We start from the raw sequence: 26,382 nt of genomic DNA on the forward strand, positions 1-26,382 counted from the left end.
TATCTCACCATCACCCCCATGCACCAAATACCTAAACCATAGTTGAAATATAATTTTAAAAACTGTTAAATTAATTTGACATTTATTTTATTAATAGTTCCCCGAGTAAAATTTTGATTCTATCATCTTGACTAGGGGGCATTTTGGTACAGACTAAAATCGAAACCCATATATTTGTTTTATTTTGACAAAATATACAAAATGATTTTTCTCATATAATTACTGACGTCATCAGTTGGAATAAAGATCAGGAACGGGATGAGGTTCAGAGATGAAGTGAGTATAAGGAATGAGGTGTAAACAACAAAAGTGAGTTTATATTTTGTCACGACCATGACCATTTTGATGAGTCTGTAACAACTGCATCAAAGTGGTCATGTCAATAAACAGAGTTCAAAACTATGCATATGTCCTGTCTCTGTGACTAAGTTTAAGCCCTAAAGCAGTGGTAGCGTACTGGATATAAATAGACAGATGTATTTCTCTAATTACTATAGGTGATCATATTTCTAAGTGATAGCAGGTGGATGTATGTAGTATAATCCATAAATCTGTTGACTGAGTACACATGAACAGCATTTCCTAATCAAATAAAGATATAACACATTTCATCCAAAACATTCAATAATATACATAATCATAGTTATGCATCATAATGAAAGATAAATGACAAAGAGCCCACAAAAATGATATCAGTGTTTTTCCAGTTTATTGAGATATAATTGACATGTGGTGTGGTATAAGTTTAAGGTGTAAAACATAATGATTTTAGGTTAAGTATATATTGTAAAATGATCACCACAATAAGTTTGGTTAACATCCATTACCTGACATAGTTACATTTTTTTTCTTGTAATAAGAATGTTTAAGATTTACTCCCTTAGCAGCTTTCAACTATACAATACATATTGTTAATTATAGGCACAATGTACATCACTGTACATTACATCCCCAGAACTTATAACTAGAAGTTTGTACCTTTTGACCACCTTCATCCATTCCCCCCACTTAAAGTGATTAGATAAATATCAGTGTTTGTCTTTCTATGACTTATTTAACTTGGTGTAATGTCCTCAAATTTCATCCATGTTGTCACAAATGGCAGGATTTCCTTCTATTTGTGGCTGAATTCTATTTCATTCCACATATATACCACATTTTCTTTATCCATTCAACCAACAGTGGACAATTAGATTGCTTCTGTGTCTTGGCTATTGTAAATAGTGATACAATGAATGTGGAGGTGCAGATATGTCTTCAAAACAGTGATATCATTTCTTTCAAATATATATATCCAGAAATGGAATTGCTGGATAATATGGTAGTTCTATTTTTAACTTTTTTGAGGAAACGCCATACTCTTTTCCATAGTAGCTGCACCAAATGACATTCTCATCAACAGTGGGCAAGGGTTTTCTTTTCTCCATATCCTCAGTAGCACTTCTTATCTGTCTTTTTGATAATAGTCACCCTTACAGGTGTGAGGTGATATCCCATTGTGGTTTTGATTTGCATTTCCTTGATTATTAGTGATGTTGAGCACCTTTTCATTTGTCCATTTGAATATCGTCTCTGGAAAAAAATCTATTCAGATATTTCCTAATTGGATTATTTGTTGTGTTTTGTCTTTTTTTTGTGGGTTTTTTTTTTTTTTGCTATTGAGTCGTATAGGTTCCTTATGTATTTTAAATATTAACCCCTTATTAGATATGTGGTTTACAAATATTTTCTCCCACTCCATAGTTTGACTTTTCATTTTCCTCATTTCTTTTGCTGTGCAGAAGCTTTTTAGTTTGATGTAGTTCCACTTATTTTTTTGGCATTTATCACTTATGCTTTAGGTGTCATATCAAATAAATCATTGTGACAACCAATGTCCAGGAGATTTTACCCTATGTTTTCTTCTATGAGTTTTATGGTTTCCAATCTTACATTTAAGTCTTAAATCCATTTTGAGTTAATTTTTTTTTTTTTTTTTTTTGTGGTACGCGGGCCTGTCACTGTTGTGGCCTCTCCCGTTGCGGAGCACAGGCTCCGGACGTGCAGGCTCAGCGGCCATGGCTCACGTGCCCAGCCGCTCCGCAGCATGTGGGATCCTCCTGGACTGGGGCACGAACCCGTGTCCCCTGCATCAGCAGGCAGACTCTCAACCACTGCGCCACCAGGGAAGCCCTTGAGTTAATTTTTATGAGTGCTGTTAATAGGAGTCTAATTTTAATTCAATTGTGAATATCCAGTTTACCCAGCACTATTTACTGAAGAAACTATCTTTGCTCCATTGAGTATTCTTGGCTCCCTTGTCAAATATTAATTGTCCATATATACACGGGTTTATTTCTGGCTCTCAATTCTGTTCTATTAGTTTATGTGTCTGTTTTATGCCAATACCAATCTGTTTAGATTGCTATAGCTTTGTAATGTAGTTTGAAATCAGAGAGGATGATGTCTCCAGCTTTGTTCTTCTTTCTCAAGATTGTTTTTGCTATTCAGGGTCTTTTGTGATTCCAAATGAATTTTAGGAGTTTTTCTATCTGTGAAAAATGCCACTGATCTTGATAGGGACTGCATTGAATCTGTAGATGACAGTTTAACAATATTAATTCTTTCAGTCCATGAACATAGGATATCTTTTCATTTATTTGTATCTTCTTCAATCTCTTTCATCAGTGTCTTACAGTTTTCAGTGTGCAAATCTTTCATTTCCTTGGTTAAATTTATTCCTGAGTTTTGGTGTGTGTTTTTTTAAAGATTTATTTTATTATTTATTTATTTAATTTATTGCTGGCAGTGTTGGGTCTTAGTTGCGGCACGCGGAACACGGAATCTTCGTTGAGGCATGTGAGATCTTTCGTTGTAGAGTACAGGCTCGTGGTTCTCTCTAGTTGTGGCGTGCAGGCTCCAGGGCATGTGGGCTCTGTAGTTGTGGCATGCAGGTCCCAGAGCACATGGGTTCTGTAGTTTGTGGCATGCAGGCTCTCTAGTTTAGGCGTACAAGCTCAGTAGTTGTGGCATGCAGGCTTAGTTGCCTGGCAGCATGTGGGATCTTAGTTCCCTGACCAGGGACTGAACCCGCGTCCCCTGATTTGAAAGGTGGATTCTTTACCACTGGACTATCAGGGAAGTCCCTATTTTATTGTTTTTGATGCTATTGTAAGTGTGATTATTTATTTCTTTTTTCAGATAATTCATTGTTAGTGTACAGAAATGCTAACTTTTATATGTTGATTTTGTATCCTTCAACTTTATTGAATTTGTTGATTAGATCTAATAGTTTTACATGGATTCTTTAGGATTTTCTATATATAAAACTAAGTCATGGGGCTTCCCTGGTGGCACAGTGGTTGAGAGTCCGCCTGCCGATGCAGGGGACACGGGTTCGTGCCCCAGTCCGGGAAGATCCCACATGCTGCGGAGCAGCTGGGCCCGTAAGCCATGGCCGTTGAGCCTGTGTGTCTGGAGCCTGTGCTCCGCAACGGGAGAGGCCACAACAGTGAGAGGCCCACATACTGCAAAAAAAAAAAGAAAAAAAAAACTAAGTCATGTGCAAACAGAGATAATTTTACTTCTTTCTTTCCAATTCAGATGCCTTTTATCTCTTTTTATTGGATGACTGTTCTGGCTACAACTACTATTACTATGTTGAATAGATGTGGTGAGCGTGGGCACACTTGTCTTGTTCCTGATCTTAGAGGAAAAGCTTTTAGTCTTTCACCTTTGAGTATAATGTGAGCTGTGGGCCTAATTTGTTTATAGTCTTTATCATGAATAGATGCTGAATTCTGTCAAATGCTTTTTCTGCCTCTGTTGAGATGATCATATGATTTTCATCTTCATTTTATGAATGTGGTATATCACATTTATTGATTTGTATATGTTGAACCATCCTAGCATCCCAGGAATTAATCTCACTTGATCATAGTGTATGATCATTTTAATGTGCTGTTGAATTCAGTTTGCTAGTATATTGTTCAGAATTTTTGCATCTGTATTCATCATTGTTATTGTCCTGTAGTTTTCTTTTCTTGTAGTTTTCTTATCTGGCTTTGGTGTCAGGGTAGTTCTAGCCTCGTGAAATGAGTCTGAGAGTATTCCTACCTCGTTACTTTTTTGGGAGAGTTTTAGTATTGGCATTAATTCTTCTTTAAATGTTTGGTAAAATTCAACAGTGAAAGCATCTGGTCCTGGACTTTTTTTTGTTGGGAGATTTTTGATTACTGATTTAGTCCCTTTACTCTCTCTTAGTCTGTTCAGATTTTCTGTTTCCTCATGATTGAGGCTTGGTAGGTTGTATGTTTCTAGGAATTTATCCATTTCTTCTAGGTCGTCTAATTTGTTGGCATACAATTGTTCATAGTAGTCTCTTATGATCCTTTGTGTTGTGGTTTCAGTTTCAGTTTCACTCCTCTTTCATTTATAACTTTATTTTTGGGTCTTCCCTCTTTTTTTTTCGGTTAGTCTAACTAAAGATTTGCCAATTTTGTTTATCTTTTTAAAGAACCAACTCTTAGTTTTGCTAAGCTTTTCTATTGTTTTCCTGTTCTTGCTTTCATTTATTTCTGCTCTAATCTTCCTTAGTTCCTTCCTCCTGCTAACTTAGGGCTTAGTTTGTTCTTTTTTTAGTTTCTTGAGGTGTAAAGTTAGGTTATTTGTTTGAGGTCTTTCTTTTTCTTTCACTTATCACTATAAACTTCTTTCCTCATAGAACTGCTTTTGATGCATCCCATAAGTTTTGGTATGTTGTGTTTCCATTATCATTTGTCTCAAGATATTTTTTTATTTCCCTTTTTATTTCTTCTTTGATCCATTGGTTGTTCAGGAGTGTGCTATTAATTTTTATGTATTTGTGAATGCTCCCGCTTTCCTCCTATTATTCATTTCTAGTTTCATACCATTGTGGTATAATTTCAATCTTCTTAAAATTGCTAAATCTTGCTTTGTGGCCTAACATGATATATCCTGTAGAATGATCTGTGTGCATTTGAGAAGAATGTATTCTGCTGCTGCTGGATGGAATGTTTATTTGTCTGTTAGGTCCATTTAGTCTATAGTGTTGTTCAAATCCACTGTTTCCTTATCTATTCTCTGTCTGATCTATCCAGTATTAAAGTCCTCAATTATTATTATATTGTTGTTTATTTCTCCTTTTAATTCTGTTAGTACTGCCTTTATATATTTAGCTGCCCTGATGTTGGGTGCAAAAATATTTAGATAGTTAATGTAATTTAATGTTTTAGACATTAATTAATGTTAATTAATTAATGTTTTGAATTGTATGTAAGCAATGCTTTGTTTCAAAAAAGAAAGTATATAAAGATACAAGCGGGCTTCCCTGGTGGCGCAGTGGTTGAGAGTCCGCCTGCCGATGCAGGGGACACGGGTTCGTGCCCCGATCCCGGAGGATCCCACATGCCGCGGGGCGGCTGGGCCCGCGAGCCATGGCCGCGGAGCCTGTGTGTGTCCGGAGCCTGTGCTCCGCAACGGGAGAGGCCACGGCAGTGAGAGGCCCACGTACAGAAAAAAAAAAAAAAAAAAAAAAAAAAAAAAAAAAAAAAAAAGATACAAGCAATATGGCAAAATCAAATAAGTTAAAAATTTAAAAATGTGTTAAACAGGAGGAAGGTTAGACAAGTTTCATATTATCCTAATGCAAAAAGCAAACAACTTTCTTGGGAAAGCAAAACTATGCTTGAATTCAAACCAGAAAATAATTTTTTTTCTATATATGGTATGCCTTAATCTGGGAGTAGATTTCAGGGTATCTGAAGAAATGAATGAATTACACATTCTTAAGGTAGTCCTTCTAAGCATTTCTTTAATCTGAGCTTTTGAAAAATAGTGAACAGCTCTGAATTTAAGACTAACTCCCTGAGAATAGAATACAGCTATTCATTGTCACTAATTAGGTAGAGAGCCTTATGTTTTAATAATCAGCAGAGCTGGGGGTAGCATTGATGCTTTCTGTCTATATAGGAAGTGACTCTACCTAGTACTTGGAGTTGAACCAAAGAAATAAAGTACTACAAATGAGAATGAGATTGTCTTTAGAAACCCATTTGTGTCCCCACTAAACTACAGACAAATGGATAACTGATGTTCTAGAGTTACACACCATAAAGCATGGCAGCAATAATTTTGGTCTGGAAAATGGTAAATACTACCACCACACATTGCCATTAAAATATTTTTATACTGAAACATCCATAGAGCATCAAGATGTAAGTACTGTTACTTTCTTATTATGGAATAGCCCCGTGACACTTGCCTGCGTTTTGAATGTAATATTGGTCCAAGATGGCTAGAGCTGCAATTTATCAAGTATGAAAGTGGCATTTTAAATGACATATCTGGTAAGCAACACATAAGGGAAGCTTCTAATTTTCATAGCACAAAGGAAGCAGTATTTTAAAAATGGAATAGCCCATGTTGCAAACATTTGAGAGCTATAGTGAGATGGCCAAGTCATTTGAAGTGAGGTTCTTCATCAGTTCTGGAACAACTTTGGTCATTATTTCTTAAAGTATTGCCTCTGTTCCATTATATTCTTCTCCTTTTGGAACTCTGAGTAAATGAATCGTAAATCTCCTGGTCATGTTTCCTAACTTTTCTTCTGTATTTCCCATCTTTTTTGTCTATCTATGCTGCATTCTGCATAATTTCTAAAATATCTTCTAATTTGACGTTATATTTACCCACTTATTTTGAAATTTCACATATTGTATTCATTTCTGTGTAATATTATTGTTTATTTTTCAAATCTGATCAGTCACTTTTTAGAATATTCAGATATTTTCAATTTGATTTTTATTTCTTTAAATACAATAAGCCAGGTTTTAAAAAGAACCTCTGTCTGATAATTCCAATATCTGCTGTAGTTTATTTCTGTAGTTTTTCTCATGGGATCTTTTCCGTGTGTGTGTGTGTGTGTGTGTGTTTTACTGTGCACTGCTATTGTCCCTCAAGTATTATTTGCAAGGATTCTTCGAGGTCTAGGATGAATGTACCTTCTTTCAGAGAGGATTTTCTTCTACCATTTCAGGGCCAAATTATCCAAGTTCATGGCTCCACGTTCCCTGGACCATCCAAATCCAGGTCTAAATTTCTTGGGGAGTGTGAGCCCACAGCCACAATCTCTCACGGAGGAGTTTTTCCCCTGTTCTATTTACATGTGTTCTTCTTGGTGCCAGAGCAATATTCCCTCCAGTCCCTTGGGTATATGAGAGGGTAGATATATTTCACGTTTTCTTTTACGCTGGGGTTGACACTGCTTCAATGGGGAAGGGGTCTTCTGTGGGGCTCCCCACCTTGGCCAGGCCCTGGGTGTTGACTTCTGATTCCTCCATGAATGAAACTGCTAAAAGCAAAACCTAAATCTGCCCAGAGCAATAAGTTCCTTCAGAATAGAAGCAGCTTTGGTGCATCAGTGCTCTGCTTACCTCTCTAGATTCTCGTTTTCTTAGATTTTGGCTCGTAATTTCCTCACTACCTTGACAGCTTTGCATTGATTTTAAGGAAAAAAAATTAATATTTTCCCCAATGTTTTTAGGTTCTTTGGGGAAGGATTGAGAATAGAAAGAAAATATATAGCTTTAAAAGGAAGAAAGGTTTTCTTTTCTTCTAATGCCTGTGTCTGGTTTTGGTAACAGGTACCGCTGGCCCCACAGAGCTGAGAAGTATTCCGACCTCTTCACTTTTTTGGAAGAGCTTATGTTGAATTGGTATTACTTTCTTCCTTAAATGTTTGGTAGAATTCACCAGGGAAGCTATGTGTGCCTGCATTTTTCTTTGTGGGAAAGTTTTTAATTACAAATTCAATTCCTTTAATAGATATACATGTATTTAGGTTATCTATTTCTTCTTGGATGAGCTTTGGCAGTCTGACTTTCAAGGAATCCATCCATTTCACCTAAGTTGTCAGATTTATTGGCATAAAGTTGCTCATAATATTCTTTTCATCCTCTTAACGTCTGAAGACTGTATTAATGTTTCTTCTCTCATCTCAGATATTGTTAATTTGTGTCTTCTCTCTTTTTCTTTTTCTAATCAGTCTGGCTAGAGCCTTGTTACTTCTTTTTTAAATTTTCCCAAAGAGCCAAGTTTTCATGGATTTCTTCTATTGTTTGTGTCTTCTATTTCTTCGATTTCCACTCTGGCCTGTATTATTTCCTTTCTTCTGCTTATTTTGAGTTTGACTTTGCCTTTTCCCAGTTTCTTATATTGAAAGCTGAGGTCACTGTATTGAGTGAGACCTTTCTTATTTTTTAACATAAGCATTTAGTGCTATAAATTTCTAAGTATAGAATTAGTTGCATCTAACAAATTTGATTTGTGTTTTCATTTTCATTCAGTTCAAAATGCTTTCCTTCAGGGCCTCCCTGGTGGCGCAGTGGTTGAGAGTCTGCCTGCCGATGCAGGGGATACGGGTTCGTGCCCCGGTCTGGGAGGATCCCATATGCCGCGGAGTGGCTGGGCCCGTGAGCCATGGCTGCTGAGCCTGCGCATCCGGAGCCTGTGCTCCGCAACGGGAGAGGCCACAACAGTGAGAGGCCCGCGTACCACAAAAAAAAAAAAAAAAATGCTTTCCTTCAGTTCAAATCCCTCTTGATTTCTCCTTTGACACATACGTTGTTTAGGAGTGTGATATTTAGTTTCCAAATATTTGAGGGTTTCCCAAACAGCTTCTTGTTATTGAGTTGTAATTTTTTGGTTTGTTTTATAAATTAACAGAAAAAACTTTATTTTTTAGAACAGCTTTAGGTTTTGAGAAAAATTGGGCAGGAAGTACAGTTCCCATATATCCCTCCTCCCCCCCACCCCAGTTTCCCCTATTATTAACACCTTGCATTAATGTGGCACATTTGTTGCAGTCGTCTCCAGTTTATATTAGGATTCATTCTGTGTTGTACAGTTCTGAGTTTTGGACAAATGCATAATGTTATGCATGTACCATTGTAGTATCATACAGTAATTACACTGCCTTAAAAATCCCCTGTGCCCCACCTATTCATCCCTCCCTTCCCCAAACCCTTGGCAACCAATGATCTTTTTATTGCCTCTATAGCTTTCCCTTTCCCAGAATGTCATATAGCTGGAATTGTAGAGTATGTAGGCTTTTCAGGCTGGATTGTTTCTCTTAATAATATGCATTTGAGGTTCCCCCATGTCTTTTCGTGGCTTAATAGCTCATTTCTTTTTATCACTGAATAATTTGTCTGGATGTACCACAGTTTGTTTACTCATTCACAGACTGAAGGACATTTGGTTGCTTCTAGTTTTCGGCAACCATGATTAAAGGTGCTACAAACGTTCATGTTCAGGCTTTTGTGTGGAGAAGTTTATAAATCATTCAGGTAAATACCTAGGACACTAATGGTTTGATTCACTTGTCCAAGGTCATATAGTTAGGGGGTAACAAAGCTAGAATTTAAACTCAAACAATATGATCCAGAGTCTATATCCTTAACCATTATACTAAACTGCCTTTCAACATGTGATACGAGTCAGGTAAACACAGTAAGGGAAGATTTCACAGCTGATGCGATGTGAGTCCAAGTCAGAAGAGGACTAAGGGTTGGATAAATAGAATTGAGAAGAAATTTTCAATGTGGGGTATGGCAAAATGCTGCTTGGAAAAGTACAGTGTGGAATAGTGGCGATGGTGTACAACAATGTGAATTGCTTAATGCCACTGAATTGTCAACTTAAAAATAGTTAAAATGGTAAATTTTGTGTTATGTGTATTTTACTGAAATTTTTAAAAAGTATAGTGTAGGGCTTCCCTGGTGGCGCAGTGGTTGAGAGTCCGCCTGCCGATGCAGGGGACGCGGGTTCGTGCCCCGGTCCGGGAGGATCCCACGTGCCGCGGGGCGGCTGGGCCCGTGAGCCATGGCCGCTGAGCCTGTGCGTCCGGAGCCTGTGCTCCGCGATGGGAGAGGCCACAGCAGTGAGAGGCCCGCGTACCGCAAAAAAAAAAAAAAAAAAAAAAAAAAAAAAGTATAGTGTACATGTTGATTCATGAGTGTGGGGATAAATTAATCTGACTGAAGTTAAAGTTTTATTGGGGGAATAAAGGCAACAAAGTTGTATATGTTAATTTAGAACAAAATAAGTATGAACTTTTAATTGTAGTAGAAGGTCCTGGGCAATCAATGAAAATTTTGGAAGATGGAATAGACATGAAATCTGCAACTTCAAAGTGTTAAGCTGTGCTATATGAGACATTTACTGAAATGGGGCAAGGCTGGAGGCAAGAGAACCAACTCAACTCAGTCCAGGCGTGTTCATATGTGCATTATCTCATTTACTGCAATAAAAGTTTTATAAGGTGGGTATTATTGTTCCTGTGCTATAGTCAAGGAAGCTAAGATTTATTCATGCTCATAGTACTAGTATATGCTAAAAGTACAGTAATTTGAAACCAGATCTCTTAACTTCAAATCTGGTGGGATGCATAGATAGCAGAACTAACACGGACTTGGGAATCACACAGACCTTCATTGGAATCCTGGCTCTGTCTTATTAGCTATGTGGCTTTAGGAAGATTAGCTTGTCTGAGCCTCAATTTTATCATCTGTGAAAATGTGATAAAAATATTTATCTCCTAAGGGTTAACTTCTATGTATATACATAAACCCAGTACATAGCACCCAAGAAGTGATCAATAATTCCTCATTCACTTGCTTCCTCCTCAGTTTCTGATGTGTATCTGATATTTATTTGCAGCATATATGTGAATCATTAAATTATTTATTGATTGTCTAATGGTATTTAAAACTTTTTATTTGTAAATTTAGGTTTTCTCACATTGAAACATGCTATATTTTCATACATTAATCTCTTTCCAAATAGTAGAAAAGCACATTTTACTAATTAAAGGCACAAAATTCTAAAGAAAAATTATGAAAATGGTTTGGAAACTCATGTACATATTTATTTAATGCCATTTCATATCTTTAAGAAGGCTTTTGGAAACTTATTTAGAAAGCTGAAAAGTCCTTGAATACCAAGTGATTTAACAGGAATTTTTTAATGAGTTAAGTGTAAATGAATCAAAAACACATGAATTCTATTTCCTGTAAATAACACATGGTTTTGAAAACTGTAAATGTACTTGAAAAGGTATCCTGTGCACAATTAAATGAAAACTCTTATAAGATAATGTTCCCCCGAATGAGGCAAGCCCCATTAAGATACTACAGTATTATCACTTAAAGTTCTCTCTGTCCAGAAAGAAAGTATTGACCATAGCATATCTTACATGTTTGATTTTGTTGAAATAAAATTACTTTAGGTTGGTGTCCAAGGCTACATCTGATGAGACTAATTTCCAATTTCATAATGGGTGGAATTAATCCTTTTCTTCTGGTACAAGAGAGAGAGCAGTTGTTTTCATCTGCATGATTTGTTTGTATGGGAGCAACTCTAGGATCTTGGCCATGAGAAGAGTGGGGGTGGGAGTGAGTGAAGGAGTGTTGGCAGAATGTGGCACCACAATTTCCAAAGTACAATAAGTTATGTTGTCAGAAAGGCAGGAAGACTAAATAGCTAAAGTTTCATCAGAATATTAAAACCTTTCACTAACAATACCAAGTAATAAAAGCGTCTCCAAATATTTCAGTTACATTGTGCCTATAACTTCTTGTCTCTATCTCCTTTTCTAAGAAGGAGATAGCTACCACATTTGAGATCCAGACAAGGCAATCATAACTTTTACATTACTGTTCTTCTGGTTGAAATCATCCAATTCCTTCTTTTGGTTTTCAGAAAAGTTTCCACTCATTTGAAGTAGTGGACATTGTCTTTATTATAAGTTTGTCTTCCTCTCCACTAAGATGGTGAAGCTGACTACATTTGGTTGGTTACAGAATGAAAAAAAAAAAAGCAGATAACATTCCTTTAGAATAAAGCATATGTTTGTAAATGCAGTTAAATGGACACTAATATATGACCAAATGGACACTGATTAAAAGGACCAGAAGCACTGGCAGAGGATAGACAATGGAATAGAATTCAGAGTTCAGAGATAAACCCTCACATTTACAGTCAATTGATTTTCAACAAGTGTGCCAAGACAATTCAATGAGGAAGGAAGACTTTTCAAAAAATGATGCTGGGACAACTAGATATCTACATGCAAAAAAATAGAGTTGGACCCCTACCTTATACCATGTACAAAATTTAACTCAAAACAGATCAAAGAAATAAACGGATCAAAGATCAGCTTGAATGAATCAAAGCTCAACTGCACCTGGTCACCCAAGAGCTCTGAGGGAGATGTACAATAAGATTCATGTTGTTTTCATGCCTGCTAACACAATATCCATTCTTCAGCCCATGGATCAAGGAGTAATTTCAATTTTTGAGCCTTATTCTTTAAGAAATACATTTTGTAAGGCTATTGCTTCCACAGATAGTGATTCCTCTGGTGCATCTGGGCAAAGTAAATTGAAAACCTTCTGGAAAGGATTCACCATTCTAGATGCCATTAAGAACATCCATGATTCATGGGAAAAGGTTTACATATCAAAATACACAGGAGTTTGGAAGAAGTTGATTCCAACCCTTGTGGACAACTTTGAGGGATTCAAGACTTCAGTGGAGGAAGTAACTACAGATGTGGTAGAAACAGCAAGAGAACTAGAATTAGAAGTGGAGCCTGAAGATGTGACTGAATTGCTGCGATCTTATGAGAAAACTTGAATGGATAAGGAGTTGCTTCTTATGGATGAGCAAAGCAAGTGGTTTCTTAAGATGGAAACTACTCCTGGTGAAGAAGCTGTGAAGATTGTTGAAATGACAAGATAAGATTTAGAATTTACATAAACTAAGTTAATAAAGCAATGGCAGGGTTTGAAAGAGCTGACCCCAATTTTGAAAGAAGTTCTACTGCGGGTAAATGCTATCAAATAGCACTACATGCAAGAGAGGAACTGTTCATGAGAAGATGAGTCAACTGACGCAACAAACTTCATTGTTGTCTTATTCTAAGAAATTGCCACTGCCACCCCAGCCTTCAGCAACACCACCAGCCTGATCAGTGAGCAGCCATCAATGCTGACATAAGACCGTCCGCCAGCAAAGAGATTACAACTTGCTAAAGGTTCAGATGTTTGTTAGCATTTTTTAGCAATAAAGTATTTTTTAATTAAGCTTTGTACATTGTTTTTTTAGACATAATACTATTGCACACTTATAGTATACTGTAAAGATAATTTTTTTATTGAAGTATAGTTGATTTACAATCTTGTGTTAGTTTCTGGTGTAAAGCAAAGTGATTCAGTTATACATATATATATACATATTCTTTTTCATATTGCTTTCCATTAGGGTTTATTACAAGGTATTGAATATAGTTCCCTGTGCTATAGAGTAGAACCTTGTGGTTTATCTATCTTATATATAGTAGTTTGTATCTGCTAATCCCAAATTCCTAATTTATCCCTCTTTTATATGCACTAGGAAACCAAAAAATTTCATGTGACTTGCCTTATTGCAATATTTGCTTTATTGCAGTGGTCTGGAACCAAACCCACAATATCTCCAAGGTATGCCTGTATATTCATACAATGCAATATTATTTGGCAATAAAAAGAAATGAAGTATTGATACATGCTACAACATGGACGAACCTTGAAAAGAAACAGAAATGATTAGCGATATTTACCCTTAAAATATTTCTAGATACACCTAAACTGCTATTGTGTGTGTTGCTTCAGGTTAAAGGGATGAAAGGAGAAGTGTAGGTGGTCTGTAAAGTTCTGACTATAACTGTCTTTTCTCTTTCTTGTATTTCTTTTTGTATTTATCAGTGCACTGTTTAGAATACAAAACTAATTTTAACATTAATTATGTATTACGTTAATTCATCTGACATATACTTTGCCTAGCATATGCCAGGCACTGTTTTTGGTGCTGGAGATACAGAATCGAACAGGACAAATCCACTGTTGCCAGCTTACATACTAGTGAGGGGAACAGAGTAGGGTTGGCAGGAAGGAAGTCCTCTTCAAAGAAGTGATATCTGAACAGAGACCTAAATATCATAAAAGTCTGGAGGAAGAGAACATAAGGTAGAGGGTGGAGATATAAAGGCCCTGAGTTGGGAGGAAGTTTAGTATATTAGAGCAACTTGAGAATGCAAGTTGTTAAAACAGATTGCTGGCTCCACACAGAGTGTCTGATTCAGTAAGCCAGGGATGGGGCCCAAGAACTGGCATTTCTAGCAAGTTCCCAAGTGATGCTCGTCTTCTCATTGCAGTGGCTTCTCTTGTGGCGGAGCACAGGCTCAAGGCGTGTGGGCTTCAGTAGTTGTGGCATGCGGGCTTAAGAGTGCAGGCTCAGTAGCTGTGGCACATGGGCTTATTTGCTCTGCGGCATGTGGGATCTTCCCCGACCAGGGATCGAACCTGTGTCCCCTGCACTGGCAGGCAGATTCTTAACCACTGCGCCACCAAGGAGGTCCCAGGAAATATTTTTCTTTAAGCAATAAGCCATGGTATTGTTCAGTCTCTTTGTTACAGTAGCCTAGTCTTACCCTAACAGCAAGAGAAGGTAGAGTGGAAGCAAGGGGAAGACTTATGAGACTATTGTAATAGCCCAGTCAAGAGATGATGGTGGCTTGAATTAGGGTATAAGTCAGCTGGGGCTGTTTGCTGTCACACCCATTCCTCTCCCTTCCTTTCCTCTGCTGGCTGGTCTCTGCTTTCTGCACTTTCCAGACTCCCTGTCAACTGGCTTCTGGCTGGCTTTAGGCACTGTTTGGAGATGGGAGGGGAGAAACAGGGGAAGCCAGGTCATTTCTTTCTTTCCCTCTCTCTTTCCCTCGATCTCTCAATCTCTGCCACAGGCAGCATTTCTAGTAAGGATGGAATGGCTCCAGCTCCTGCCATATGGTATCACTATGGATCCAGCTTCTTCTGGGTGACCATGACCTCTTCTCCTTTTCCTGCCAGCCTAGAAACGGCAGCAGCTTCCTACAGTAGTTAATCTCTGGGTTGCCCCACCATCCTCTTTGGCTTATCACTTCTTACATCACTTGTGTAACCAGTTCCCTGCATTAAATCCCCTCTCTTTTAAATGATTTTCCGCATGGGTGACCCTGGTCTGACACAGGGGGAGGTGGTGGATTAGTGAGAAGTGTTGGAATCAGGGCATATTTTGAGGTAGAAATGACAGGATTGATGAGGGATTGGATTTGGGGTATGAGAGAAGAGTTTAGAAATCAAAACAGAACATTTCCGTGCAACCTCCTTGCTAAATTGCTTCTCAGTCTCAGAAAAAGTACACCATCATATATCCAATCTCAAAACAAAAATCTAGGCTTCAGATTCATTGGATTCTTCCCCTGACTCATCATAAAGTTTTATTCCAGCTTTTGTGACATGTGGGGACTCGCCTGGAATTATAGGGTATATACCTCATCATACCTAACAAAAAAAAACTTAGACTGGAAATGGAGCCAAATTCAGGCATCACGGCTAATTTCAGAAATTCCAATGAAATTTGCTAATACTGTGCTTTGAGAAAGAAACCAGATTCTGTATCTAGATTAGACAGCCTGTCCCCTGGACCATTGCCAAGACAGTTTCAGGGAGTGTAGGGAAGTACAACAACCCAGGTTTTGCTGCATCTGTTGGGAAGCCATAGCATTTTTAGATAGGCTGAAACATGGGAGCTAAAGCATACTTGAGAGATCCTAGGAAAGTGGAAAGTGATCACCAGTTACAAGGGCTGAGACTCAGAAAGCTTCTATTTCCTTTTATTTGAGACTACTGAGAATAAAGACAATCTCTGGGAAGGACAAAGACTTGTCTATTAGCTGTGTGACCGAGGATAATGTTAACCTCTCTGAGCTTCAGTTTGCTAATTTATCAAAAACAGGGAAACCATTACCTACCTTGAAAGACTGTTGTATTAAATCATATGATAGGCCTTAGAACATGGCACAGAGCATGTGTTCATATTCCTTCTCTTCTCTTCCCTTCTACCTCTCCCATGTGGGTAGCACTGTAGTGTAGATTAACTATAATTATCTGTAACTTAGCTTACTCTCAGTTAATAACTGTTGATCTTCAATAAGTGGTACTGCAAAAAACTGGACAGCCACATGCAAAAGAAGGAATCTGGACCATTATCTTACACCATACACAAAAATTAACTCAAGCAGATTAAAGACTTGAATATAAGACCTGAAAACATAAGACTTCTAGAAAAGAGCAGAAAGCTCCTTGACATTGCTCTTGGCAGGATTTTTGGGTTTGACAGAAAAGTAAAGGCAAAAAAACCCCAAAAAACACAAAAATCAGCAAGTGGGACTACATCAAACTAAAAAGCTTCTGCACAGCAAAGGAAACCACCAACAAAATGAAAAGGCAACCAACGAAGTAGGAGAAAATATTTGCAAAGTGTATGTCTGACACAGGGTTAATATCTAAAATATATAAGAACTCATACAATTCTATAGCAGAAAAACAAACAACCTGATTAAAAAATGGGCAGAAGATCTGAATAGACGTTTTCCCAAGGAAGATATATGGATGGCACAGGTACATGAAAAGATGCTCAACATCACTAACTGTCAGGGAAATGCAAGTGAGATATCATGGTGATATCATCTCACACCTGTCAGAATGGCTGTGATCAAAAAGATGAGAAATAACAAGTGTTGGAGAGGGTATAGAGAAAAGGGAACCCTTGTGCACTGTTGGTGGGAATGTAAACTGGTGCAGCCACTATGAAAAATAGTATGGAGGTTCCTCAAGAAATTAAAAATAGAACTACCATATGATCCAGCAATTCCACTTCTGGGTATTTATCTGAAGAAAATTAAAATACTGATTTGAAAAGATCTAAGCACCCCCATGTTCATTGCAGCATTATTTACAATAGCAAGACGTGTAAACAACCTAAGTATACATTAACAGGTGAACGGATTAAATAAATGTGGTATGTATACACATTTGGAATACTTGTCAGCCATAAAAAAAGAAAGAAATCCTGCCATTTGCAACAATATGGATGGACCTTGAGGGCCTTATGCTAAGTGAAGTTAAGTCAGACAGAGAACAACAAATACTAAATGATCTCACTTATATGTGGAATCTAAAATGAAAACCAAAAACAAAAAAAACAAAAAAATGAGCTCATGGATACAGAGAACAGATTGGTGGTTGCCTGAGGTGGTGGGGGGGAGGTGGGAGAAATGGGTGAAGGGGGAAGGTACAAATTTCCAGTTATAAAATGAATAAGTTATGGGAATGTAATATACTGCATTATGATTACAGTTAATAGTACCGTATTGCATATTTGAAGGTAGTGAGGAGAGTGGATCTTGAAAGTTCTCATCACAAGAAAATAATTTCATAACTATGTTATGATGACAGATATTAACTGGACTTATTGTGGTGATCATTTTGCATTATATACAAGTATCAAATCATTATGTTATACATCTGAAATTGACACAATATTTTATCAGTTATAAAAAATTTAAGTAAACAATTCAATGATCTTTAGTGTATTCAACAGAGCAGTGCAGCCATCACCACAATAAATTGTAGAACATTTTCATTGCCCCAAAAAGAAACCTTGTATCCTTTAGCAGTCACTCCCATCCTGCTCCTCACTGTTCAGCCTTAGGTAAACATTAATCTACCTTCTATCTCTATGAATTTGCAAATTCTGAAATTCTATATAAATGGAAGCATACAATATGTAGTCACTTGTGACTGGCTTATTTCACTTAGCATAAGACTTTCAAGGTTCTTCCAAGTTGTAGTATGTGTCAGTACTTCATTTCTTTTTATTGCCAAATGACATTCCATTGTGTGGCTATTCTACATTTTATTTATCCATTCCATCAGCTGATGGACATTTGGGTTTTTTCCATTTTTGGCTATTATCATTTCTCTTTTTCTTGAAATTAGTACTACAATGGAATGACTAAAGGACAGGCAAGAAGAACAAAAGTACTGAATCCTGGAAAATTTCTCAATTAGGTGAATGATGATTGAATAAAAGAGTTCTCAGAACACAACATTCAGTATGGACATGATTCCTATTAACTGATCATTTCCAAAACCATCACTATTAATTAAATGCCTTTCAAAATATCTTCTTATGGCAAGTATTTGTGTCTAAGTGCTTCTGTTTATGGGACAAGAAATTGAAATGGCTGTCTTGGCAGTATAACCACAGTTGTATAAGCCAAGGGATTAAGAGTACTTTTGAGAAGAAGTAACAATGTGTTCTCCATGGCTATGGAAATGATGGTAAATGTATACATACTGTATGGATGATCATATTATACCCTTATGAGAATGTCAATCAAAACAGCACTTCTGTCAGGAGATAGTTTCCAATTCACAAAATGTATATTTTGTACATTAGAATCCTTGCTGTCCCCATTCCCCTGTCAACATATTTTTAAAAGTCCATTTCTAAAAATGAAAGGATTGATAATTCTGACATTGAGCAACAACCCTCTATGCCAGCCAGCCTGGTACAGGAAAGTTTAAATCTAATCCTAACATCACTCTGTATATAACATAAGTGCAGTTGATATTGCAAAATCCTAAGGTGGTACTCTTTTTAATTACACTTAAACTAGCTGGTATGGCCAGTACTGCTTCAGAGGATATAAAAAGAATAGCAGCTAAGCTTGCATAGAGCAGAGGTATGCTCTAGAAAGAACAAAAAAGTCAACGGACTTAGTGTGGAATGCAAGGCTTAAAAATTCCATAAAATCAGGAAGGAAAGCAAGAGTTTACTTATAGGCATTTAGAAAGATTTTGCCTTCTCACCAGGAAGTGCTCACATACTAAACTTTAGGTTTGTTTGCCTACAGGTATGTCTATATAATTTTAACTATTAATAAAATGTGAGTAACAACTTGCATTCTTTTTACACAAGGCCAGCTAGATCAAATTGTTAAGTAGGCAATGTTTATCTTGGTGTTCAATGTTTATCTTGGGTGTTCCTTAATTTCCATTTCCTCTGTTTCCTTTCCCAGTGTTCCTTCCTTGAGAAACAATATTTTTAAAAATGTGATTTACACAAAGATGTTAATGACAACTTACTTATTTCCAAAGAAATAAAAAGGCATTTAAAAGGAGGCCACAGTAACACAAAGGAATAAATTATTACTGATGAAATTTCCCTGTGCATATAGATCAGAGGTATATTTCAGGGCCTTACTGAATCCACATTTTTTTCCCACAGTAAAGCAGGACCTGCAATAGACACATAGACATAAAAAATTGACTTGCAGAACTGCATAATGAGTATGTTTAGCTGAAGGAAGGGGAGTTCTTAGATCACAATCTCAATATCAGTCAAAAACAACTGTTTTCTTTTAAATCTGAAGCTTATGACAATGATTAGGTGATAGAAAAGACATTAATGGTTCTGATCATAGAATCAGAAGACATAAAGATGTTGCATGCAACATACACAGGTAGAAATTAACAACTTCAGACCTCCTTCTGTGAGTGGCGCTTCTGGTTCTGCCTTTTCATCATAATGCTCTCAATTGCAACTGTCAGCTGGGTTTCCTTGGTTCAGATATCCATAATAATACCTGAAAGGGTTCTCTAACTTGGAGGTTCACAAAAATAATAAAGCATTTATTTGAGAATGACTTATCCTAAACTATGGAAGAAGAATTAGATACAGATTTTCAGTTTGAACATAGTGGAATAAAATTGGCATTTCCTCCTTCCCCTCTAGGAAATCACACTAAAGAAGAATGAGAAAGAGAAATACAAGCTAGGACGCATGTGAAATCCTAAGCCACAAATAGATAGAAGGGCTGCCAAAAGCAGTGAAGATTAAACAGGATGTGGGAGGAAGCAGAAGGGGATGCCTGTGAATGCAAATCCCTGAGAGAGCGGGCGCTGCCCCAAGATGAGGAGCATGCCCAAGATAAAGAACTAAAATCCTCATGCGTCCTAACTGGGACAAGCTGTGTGGAATAGTGACAGGAGTTTGATTCTGAGAAGCAGGGCTAACAGGACTGAACAGGACTCATATGATGAGCCATATTTTAAAAAACAGCCTGTTGGTGAGGCAGAGGATTAGAAAAAGATTCTGAATGCTATGAGTCTTACAAACTGCCTATTCTGTTGGCCAGGGAGAGGTTAACAGTTAAATGGACTCTCACACTTAACTGAGGGCTCTAGGGAGAATGCTGCTAGCCTTGGACACAGCTTTAGCATCCCTAACATATGAATCATTTGGAAATAGCTGGTCAAGGAGAAGCCCACTTAACCAACATGAGAAATCAAAAATAAACCATCCAGGATCTATATAAAGGTATTACAAGAAAAGAGGAGAAAAAGAATAAGAAGAAATGCAGATGAACACTGATCAAAGCAGTATATTCATGAAACAGATGGAAAATTTGACCAAGTGTTTGCCACGGATTTAAACAGCTAATGGAGCAATTTATCTATAAAACAAGAACCCAAATATACATACAATATATTTAAGAGCCTTTAAAAGGAAGGGAAAGAAAACCAATTATGCCAAAAGCTGGTTCTTTGAAAATATCAATAAAATTGATAATCCCCTAGCCAGGCTAAGAAAAAGGGAGAGGACACAAATTACTAATTTCAGAAATAAAAGAGGGGACATCACTACAGATCCTATGGACATTAAGGGATAATAAAGGAAGAATTTGAATAACTCTATGCCCACAAATTTCATAACCCAAATGAAATGGACGAATTTCTTGAAAGACACAATCTGCCAACATTCATACAAGAAGAAATAGATGATCTGAATTGGCCTATATTTATTAAAGAAATTGAATGAATAATTAATAACCTTCCAAATCAGAAAGCACCAGGCCCAGACAGGGTAACTCGTGAAATATATCAAACATTTAAGCAAGATATTATGCCAATTCTCTACAATCTCTTTCAGAAGGTAGAAGCAGAGGGAATACTTCCTCATTCTATGAGGCCAGCATTACCCTAATCAAAACCAGTCACAGACGTTACAAGAAAAGAAAACTATAAACCAATATCTCTTATGAATACAGAGCAAAAATCTTCAACAAAATATTAGCAAATAAATCCAAATATCTATAAAAAGTATTATACACCATGACCAAGTGGGATTTATCCCAGGTATGCAAGGCAGGCACAGCTTTTGAAAGTTAATTAATATAACATCACATGAACAGGCTAAAAAAGAAAAAGCACAGGATCATATCAATAGATACAGAAAAAGCATTTGACAAAATCAAAGAAAAACTCAGGAAGAGGAGAATAGAGCAGAAGGGAACGGCCTCAATATGATAAAAAATAACTACCAAAAAACTACAGCTAACATACTTAATGGTAAGAAACTAGAAGTTTTCCAGCTAAGATCAGGAACAAGGATGTCCCCTCTTACCACCTATTTTCAACACCATACTGGAAGTCCTAGTTAAGGCAGTAAGACAAGAAAAAAAAAGTATACAGATTGGAAAGGAAGAAATAAAATTGTCTTTGTTTGCAGGTTACGTGATTGTCTATGTAGAAAAGTCAAAAGAATCAATAAAAAACTTCTGGAACTAAGGAACAATTACAACAAGGTTGTAGGATACAAGATTAATATACAAAAGTCAGTTGCAGGGGCTTCCCTGGTGGCGCAGTGGTTGAGAGTCCACCTGCCGATGCAGGGGACACGGGTTCGTGCCCCGGTCTGGGAAGATCCCACATGCCGCAGAGCAGCTGGGCCCGTGAGCCATGGCCGCTGAGCCTGCGCGTCCGGAGCCTGTGCTCTGCAACGGGAGAGGCCACAACAGTGAGAGGCCCGCGTACCGCAAAAAAAAAAAAAAAAAAGTCAGTTGCTTTCCTATATACTAGCAATGAATAAGTGGAATTTGAAATTAAAAACACAATACCATTTACATTAGCACTCCAAAAAAACAAAATACTTAAGTACAAATCTAATAAAATAGGTACAAGATCTATCTGAGGCAAACTGTGAAAAACTAAATAAATAGAGAAATAGTCCATGTTCAATACTGAGGAAGACTCAATACTGTCAAGATATCAGTTCTTCCCAACTTCATCTATGATCCAATGAAATCCCAATCAAAATCCCAGAAAGTTACTTCTTGGATACAGAAAAACTGATTCTAATGTTTATACGGAGAGACAAAAGACTCAGAATAGTCAACACAATATTGAAGGAGAAGAACAAAGTTGGAACGCTGAAACTACCAGATTTCAAGTATTACTATAAGGCTACAGTAATCAAGACAGTGTGGTTATGGCGAAAGAATCAACAAATAGATGAATGGAACAGAAAGAGAGCCCAGAAGTAAACACACATAAATATAGTCAACTGGGGGAGTTCCCTGGTGGCCTAGTGGTTAGGATTCTGGGCTTTCACTGCTCTGGCCCAGGTTCAATCCCTAGTCAGGGAACCGAGATTCCACAAGCTGTGTGGACATAAAACAAAAACACAACAAAATATAGTCAACTGATCTTTGACAAAAGGAACAAAGACAATACAATGGAGAAAAATAGTCTTTTCAACAAACAGTGTTGGGATAACTGGACATCCACATGCAAAACCATGAATCTAGACAAAGAGATTACCAAACATTAATTCAAAATGAATCATATACCTAGATGTAAAATGCAAAACTATGAAATGTATGTAAAAGTAGAAGATAATACAGGAGCAAACCTAGTTGACTTTGGGCAGGATGATAGCTTTTTAGATACAACACCAAAGGCACAATCTATGAAAGAAATAATTGATAAGCTGAATTTCATTAAAATTTAAAACTGTTCTATGAAAGACAACATCAAGAGAGTGAGAAGACAAGCCACAGACTGAGAGAAAAATATTTGCAAAAGACATATATGATAAAGGACTGTTATACAAAATATACAAAGGACTCTTAAAACTCAACAATAAGAAGATAACCTGATTTTAAAATGTGCCAAAGACCTCAACAGACACATCACCAAAGAAGATATACAGATGGCAAATAAACATATGAAAAGATTCTCCACATCATATGTCATCAGGGAATGGAAATTAAAACAACAATGAGATACCACTACAAACCTATTAGAATGGTCAAAATCCAGAATACTGACAATACCAAGTGTTAGCAAGGATGTGGAGCAACATTTATTGCTGATGGGAAAACAAAATGGTACAACTACTTTGGAAGACAGTTTGGCAGTTTCTTATAAAGCTAAATATACTCTTACCATACAATCCAGCAATTATGTTCTTTGGCATTTACCCAAATGCAGTGAAAACTTATGTCCATACAAAATCCTGCATAAGGATGTTTATAACAGCTTTATTAATAATTGCTAGAACTTGGAAGCAACCAAGATGTATCTCAGTAGGTGAATGTTGAAATAAACTGTAGTACAACCAGACAATGGAATATTATTCAGCGCTAAAAAGAAATGAGCTATTAAGCCATAAAAGGACACAGACTTCCCTGGTGGCACAGTGGTTAAAAATCTGCCTGCCAATGCAGGGGACAGGAGTTCGAGCCCTGGTCCGGGAAGATCCCACATGCCGCGGAACAACTAAGCCGGTGTGCCACAACTACTGAGCCTTCGCTCTAGAGCCTGCGAGCCACAACTACTGAGCCTATGTGCCACAACTACTGAAGCCCACACGCCTAGAGCCTGTGCTCCACAACAAGAGAAGCCATTGCAATGAGAAGCCTGCGCTCTGCAACGAAGAGCAGACCCCGCTCGCCGCAACTACAGAAAGCCCACGTGCAGCAACGAAGACCCAACATAGCCAATAAATAAATAAATAAGGACATGGGGGAAACTTAAATGCATATTATTAAGTGAAAGAAGCCAACTGAAAGACTACATATTGTATAATTCCAAGTATATGACGTTCTGGAAAATGGAGACCATAAAAAATCTGTGATTGTCAGGGGTTGGGGCAGGGAGAGGATGAATAAGCAGAGCACAGAAGTTTTTAGGGCAGTAAAAATACTCTGTATGATACCATAATGATGGATACATGTTATTTTACAGTTGTCCAAACCCATAGAATGTACAAACCAAGAATGAACCCAAATGTAAACAAGTGACCGATGTGTCAGTGTAGGTTCATCAATTGTAACAAATGCACCACTGGTGGGGGATGTTGATAATGGGGGAGGCTATGCATGTGTGGAGGCAGGAAGTGTATGGGAAATCTCTGTACCTCCTTTTTAACTTTGCAATGAACTGAAAACTGCTCTGAAAAAGAAAAAGTCTTAAAAAAAGAAAGGAAGAGATTCTGACATATGCTACAACATGGATGAACCTTGAAGATAGTATGCTAAGCAAAATAAGGCAGTCACAGAAAGACAAATATTGCATAATTCCACTTATGTGAGGTACCTAGAGTAGTCAAATTCATAGAGATGGAAAGTAGAATGGTGGTTGTCAGGGGCTGGGGGAGGGGGTTAGGAATGAGGAGTTAGTATTTAATGAGTACAGAGTTTCCGTTGTGGAAGACAAAAAAGTTCTGGAGATGGATGGTGTAGATGGTGCACAACAATATGAATGTACATAATGCCACAGAACCATTCATTTAAAAGTAGTTAAAATGGTAAATATTATGTATATTTTACCACATTATTATTATTTTTTTAATTAACAAAGAGCAAAAGGCAGAGATACAAGATTCAGGAGGACAGAGACAACAAAATGAATGAAACACGAGTTGGAAGATCTCTAGGGGGAATAGTGGCTTTAAAAATATCAGAAATGGAGTAAAAATTGGAAGTAGACCAGGAGAGACCAGATACTGATGAGAATGCAAAACGGAACATAGAGGTTAGATAGAAAGAGCAAGCAAAATGAATGAAAATAAATACAATTTAAAATGATTAGAGATACAATGATATCTAGAGAAGACAGGCAAGTGAGATACAACATACACTTACCTAATATCTCTATATAATGGATCAGAACAGATATTTGAAATATTATTGAAGAAATGTTCATTTTGAAGGGGTATGTCAGGTCTCAGAAAAAAACCTGACACATTATCGTCAACACAGGCATATCCTGATACAATTGCTGAACTGTGAAGATAAAGAAATAATCCTTTGGACAACCAGGCAGAAATAATGAGTCATCTACAAAGGGTAAAAACAAAACAGGCTGACATCAGACTTCTCCACAACAATATCCAATTCCAGAAGACTGGAGAAATGCCTCTAAAATTATCAAGGAAAGAAATCGTGACCCAAGAAATTTATATCATCCAAGTTGTTATTCAAATATAAAGGCAACAAATAATATTTAATATTCATTAATCCTGTGGAAATGTTGGGGAAATATTTGCAATTCATATCACAAATTGCTGTTTTTTAATCTATAAAGAATCTTACTTTTTAAACAACTATAAACACAAGAACTATATGCTAACAATTTTAAAGACTTAGACCACATGGAAAGTTTCTTGAAAAATATATGTGTACCATATGAGATGTGACTGAAGAAGAAATTAAAGTTTGAATAGTCCTGCAAATATTAAATATATTGAAGCAGTTGTTTAACATCTTCCCACAAAGATGAGATTAGATAATATGAGTATTTAGAAAGATATATATTTCTGGCAATCAGGAGAAAGGTCAGGGCTAACACATGTCAGTATGTTACTAGAGAACATGTAAAATAGAAAAATAACTATGAAAATAATTGTAAAAGCATTAAAACAAATCATGAGGTATATATTAACAAAAGCTATTGCTGTTCTGAGCCTTGGCAATTTGCCCAGCCTGGGCTGCTTGCATGCTGATGTGTTAAAGAGCTGTCCTTTGGGGCAGAGGTTGCTCCATCAGACCAATCATAAACCACTCCTTCACACTTCTGCCAGGACGGAGGACCCCTTAGTAAGTAGCACTATGGAAATGAATGAATTATGATATAGAAAATAAGGAAATGGAGTGGAAAGGAGATGTTTGCAAAGTTTTGGGGGTGTGAAAGTACTATTGCCAAAGATTTCTAGATATTTTTGGTTTATGAGAAAGGTAAAGGTATCCCATTTTTCTATTTCGAGTATGTATTACATTTATTTTCAAAGCTCATCCCCATCTTTATTTTCAATAGGGCTCAATCATTTATTAGGCATCATTTTTAGGATACAGGATGAAGTTTAGTGGCTGAACTAGGTACACAAACAAAGGGGGCTCAAGCCTCTTCCTACATGTAAATATCTCTTCGCCCAGTAGCACCTTTGCAAAAAGTAACCTCATTGAACCACTTGAACAAATTTCAAAAGGAACTTCAACCACTCACCTGGACACAAGCTGGAGGCTCATTTGTCCAAACTGAATGTTCCACAACTAAATATATTCTCTCATTATGGACAGCAACTCCAGATTCATTTTGCCCTAAAGTAAAG

Source organism: Hyperoodon ampullatus (assembly GCF_949752795.1).
Source record: "Hyperoodon ampullatus genome assembly, chromosome: 3".
Taxonomy (NCBI): domain Eukaryota; kingdom Metazoa; phylum Chordata; class Mammalia; order Artiodactyla; family Ziphiidae; genus Hyperoodon; species Hyperoodon ampullatus.